The sequence below is a fragment of the Pinus tabuliformis genome, chromosome X, assembly GCF_031772625.1.
Source record: "Pinus tabuliformis cultivar Carrire ecotype Pingquan chromosome X, CPIR1, whole genome shotgun sequence".
Lineage (NCBI taxonomy): Eukaryota > Viridiplantae > Streptophyta > Pinopsida > Pinales > Pinaceae > Pinus > Pinus tabuliformis.
In genome coordinates this window covers 999,913,285-999,918,457 of record NC_142308.1, presented here as the reverse complement: position 1 = coordinate 999,918,457, position 5,173 = coordinate 999,913,285, and positions in this window count along the sequence as shown.

Genomic DNA, 5,173 nt, shown 5'->3' with positions numbered 1-5,173 from the left:
TTTAGAAGTGTTGTACCTCAGCATTGTAAGTGGACAGAGCTACTTCAACGTGTGGGTGTGGAAGTGGTGGTATAGGTAGTTGAGTGGGAGTGTATATTTGAGATGGATGTGGATGGGGTTGTGGTTATGGTGGAGGTGAATGGTAAGGATAACATGGAGTTTGGTATGGAGGATATTGAGGAAAATATTAAGGATATTGTGGATGGCTCCCATAAGTTCCTTGCCAACCCTGTTGCCAAGATTGGTTTTGGGGTTGAGATGGCCAATGTTGCCAGGGAAAGGGTGTGTTCTAATTACTTTGAGGTGGATGTGCATAAGCCTGAAATTGTGAATTAGGCTCTTACATCATATCAGGCTGAATAGGCTACCATGGTCCTCTTGGAGCTACATAACATTGCTACATTGGCAATTGAATTGCTCCATTGTTCTCTTGGTGAACTTCCTTCAACCTTGGGAATGAGGAGTAGTATTTAACATCATGTGATTCTACATGGACAACATAAACATCTTCTTTTTTCTCATTTTTTATTCTTAACATTTCTACTTTCTTAGTTAGATTGCTAAGAATTTCTGTTTTAAAATCATCAAACAAACTTCCAAGTTTAGCTTGACTTACTGAACTTGATGTTGATTTACCTACTCTTGCTTTTCCTCTTGATATGTGTTTACATGTTTCACAAATTTCCTCAAATGATAATTGGTATACATCACCTCTACTCATGAGATTAAGAAGATCGTTCCATTCATCCCTAATTGTTTTAAGTAAGAGGGTTTTTAGTGTGTCGGATCCTAAATGATGTATTTTTTCCCTCTTAACATTATACATGAACACCTCTATTAGATCCTCAAGGCTCTCATATTCTCTTTGATTCATTCTAAATATTTCTTCCTTAAGATCACGATGTTTATATTTTTCTAGGAATATATTTTGCATATCATTGCATTATCTTATTGAATTCGTCCCTAAACTCATGAACCATTTAAGAGCTCTATCCTTCAATGTTGCCAGAAACAATCTCAATTTTTGAGTTTTTAATAAGTAACCATAAGATCTAAAAACAATTTCAAAGTCAAAGAGAAAGGTTTTCGGGTCTTCTGACCTTAGACCATGAAATTTTTGAAGAAAAGATGGAGGGATGTTCTTCATGTGCACATTGATATCAGTATATTGAATGGGAAATCCAAGAGGATCTTCCTCATTGTCATCATCTCCATCCATTTTTTCTACGTTCTTTTCCATCTTATTCTTCTACCTACAAAAGTGAATCGTGATGTGGCTCTTACAGCACCATGTGATCAAATGGGGAGGTGGGTTGGTGTTGGAGATTTGTTTGTTTTTGTTTTTATGATTGAATGAAAACTATAATCCATTAAACAAAGTCTTTCGGTAGAAATCACAAGAGAGAATTTTTTTGGTCGATGCGTTTCAAACCAACAAGTGTGGTTCATCATCAGGACTAGATGATGAACCACACTTGTTGGTTCGAAATGCGTCGGCCAAAAAAAAAATCTCTCATGTGATTTCTACCGAAAGACTTTGTTTAATTCATTATGGATCACAGAAGCTTGAATACAGAAACTATAATCCAATGCAATTTTCTACTTTTGAAATTAAATATGCCTAATGCGAATATTTTGTTTTTGCAAAAAGTGAAAATAAATGAATCAACTAGGGAAGAAAGTGATGCATACTTTGACACCTCCCTAATAATGGTGCCAAAAAGTGATGAGCCTCAGTATTGCAACAAGAATGATTCAACTCCCAAGGCTACTGACTTTAATTATCAACCTGTGGTTCGTACAAACTTAAGAGGTGTCAGCACTACATGTGCGGCATACAATGTGTCCTTCCTTTTCTGTCATGATGTAATGGAGTGCATGTATTGAAGTCAAATTCTAAATTAATTTCAAAAAATGAAATGTTCGAAATGGAAAGAAAGAAAGTACAAGGAAAGAGACGGAAATTCAATGCTAAATCACACCATTTCCTAATTAACTTCCAAGAAACTATGCTTTGAAATAATTCTAAATTAACATGAACCGAATGCTACTACCTAATCATGGAAGTAATAAGTATCAAACATCACTAATGTGCAAGTAAAGGGATTGAAATAAACATATTTTTGTCTTTTTTTCTTTTCATGCAAAATCAAGTATGAAAGCTAATTTCCTTTGGTGATGTGGCAGGTGAATTAAGGATGTTGGAGGCTGGATGGAAGGGTTAGGAGATTCTTGGATGGTATGGGAGACCCTTGGGAGGATTTTGGTGACTTCCTAGAGGTTTTCTCTCAATTCAGCTTCAAAACAGGCCATTTCAGGAAAACCTACAAGATGTGGTAGAAACCTACATGACAATCCTGTAGGAATTACAGTGAACCTATAGGATACAGTTGAGAGAAAAATGTGAGGTGTTGGAGGTGATGGGAGGTCTAGGAAAGGTGTGTGATGGGTGGAATGGAGTGGGAAAATTCCTAGGATCACTCAGAAATCAAAACCAAAGTCGGCAGATGGATGGATTTGATAAAAAATCTTGGAGAAGTTTCCTTGTGAAATGATGAAATTGGTGAGGGTTTAATGACCAAGCAGATCAAATCCAAATTGGATGGGACAATTTTTATTATTAACTAGGATTCCTTAGGCCCATATTCCAAGTGGAATCACTTAAAAATACCTTTGTTAACCCATGCCAAAAAAATAAAAAACATTACTAGTCGAAAATCTAGAAATTCGAGAACTAGTGAGCTAGTAAATCTAAAAAATGCCTAACCAAATCAAGCGAAAATGCAATGGGATAATTTTTGTTATGAACTAGAATGATTCTATGATGTAATTCAAGTGGAATAAATTATATTGAATCTTGTTAGCATGCTCTAAAAAATAGCAGAAATTATTGTTGTTTGCTAAAAAGGAGGTTCAACAATCTAGATTTGGGAATAAGAAAAGTAATCCTAGAAACTCAATGATTATTATGAACTTCCAAATCTTTTCCAAGGATGAAATAATGCTTACGATCCTGCAAGAAAACTTACATCAACCATTTAAGTCAATCCTACAACAAGAAATCATTAATAATAAATGCAGAAATAGAAATAAATAAAAGCTATAGATGCATGTGAATAAGAAATGAAAAGAAGGAAAGAAAATGATACAAAAGGGCTCTGAGGTTCCTAGGATGGCCAAGCCCAAGTAAAACCAGAGAAATATAGAGGAGTACAAGATTTAGAAGCTGAACATGACACCAATCTTCATTATTTTCGTCAATAGAATTACATCCCTACAAGAAAATACAATGGAGCTGCAATAATACAAGCTCTCTCCACAATAAAACTAATGAAAATATCCCCCCTAGAGGAAAATTCAACATGGTACTTATAAGAAATGATTAGGAATCATTCCTCATGAATGGAGGAATCTTTCCCCACTGAAATCCCTTGATTAGTTGATCTGCTCCCTTGACTGGTGGATTTGCTCCCTTGATTAGTCAAACACATTCCTAGATTTTCTCAATCATTGGAGTTCCACAATTTGTGCCATAATTCCATAATATCTTGTTGACTTATTATTTATTATTGATCCTCCAGTAGTAGGTAACAAGTCCCTAAATTATCTCCTCCTCCAACTCTTCATAATCTGCCCAATATTCTTATAATATTCCACAAAAAATAAATAATATTAGGCACAAATATTCAATTATTCATAAGTGTTCCTAATGACTATATTAAAGTTAAAAATATATTATATAATGCAAAAAGGGAGGTTTAATGTGATGAAGGATGCTCGTAGGCCTTAATTTATGTTTTAAATTAGAGGCATGGACCTTAATTTACGTCTAATTTAGAGGCCCATTACCATGTTCAATTACAAGACCCATTTCCCATCTGAATTTTAAAAAAGGGGAAGGGGTCTATAATTCCCAAATTTCTGAAACCATATTTTACACTTGGAAGCTCCAAAACTATTGCGCAGGCCCCCTCATCAAAACCTCTTACAACCTATGACACCCCCAAAATCTGTTTCAGTTTTGACGACAACACACAATCTAGCTTACCAGACAAATTTGCAGATGATAATGGATTTAATATGTTTCCATGTCTCAGATGTAGGAAATCTCATTTTCTCCATGAAATTCATTACTCCAAGCATCTCTTAATCGTCGATAACTGTTTACAAAAGAGAATGCAGTAGCACCATTTTAATGTCATCAACAACTGCTTCTGTAAGAGCGTTCTTCACATAACAGTTAAAGGATGGGGCATCAATACTTCTTTGAAGATATGTTGAATAGGCTCATTCAAAAACTTGTAGTAGGCATGAATCCGATTTGGGATTCTAATTTTGAATTCAATCTAAGTCATTGATTTGTCATGGAAGGACGAAACCTTGAAATACAAGGATATTTTGGACTTCATAATGGAGATCATGTTTTGATCAGTTGTCTTCCAAGTGTCCATAAACATTTTGTTGCAGGCATTAAAGGCATCATTGAATGAGACCATGAGTGCATTAGAATGAGTTCTTCAATCAAAAGGAAAACAAATATGTAGCATGTCAACAAAGGTTGTTGTAAAGTTAACTAGTATTTTTGTTGGATCACTATTCAAATTTGGTGGGAATATCTTATGATTTCGTTAGAACAAATTCCATCTTGTTATAAATCAAATACTACAACGTCAAGTGAAACTACCCTAAAACACATCCTTCAGAAAGTAAATCCCAAGGATGTATTGAATGGCCAGAGTGGACCAATATCATCTGGTGATATTGTTTGGAAGTCTCTTGAGGAAACAAATGTAGTAGATAGTTTAGTAAAAGGATTATAGAAGTATGAGAGGAGTAAAGCCAAATCGACAGAATATTATGTAGATATTGCAAGTATACTTAATACAATACTCTGGTGGTGGCCTAAATCAAGGTATATAGTTGGAAATAAAAGAGATTTAATATTAGGATTACTTTGCCAATGTAGAACCCACAATGCTTTAGTACCTTATACTTCTCTCTAGGCGTCTTGTGCTTTGGATCTATGTCATGTGGTGGCTCTGAAACATATTGAAAATAAAAACATGTTATGGTCTACTATTAGACAATGTCTAGATGATTCAAGGCCCCATATTGTTAGAGTGGAAGCTTTTTTATTTCTTCAATCTTTGGCAACATCAGTGCTTAGGTGCGA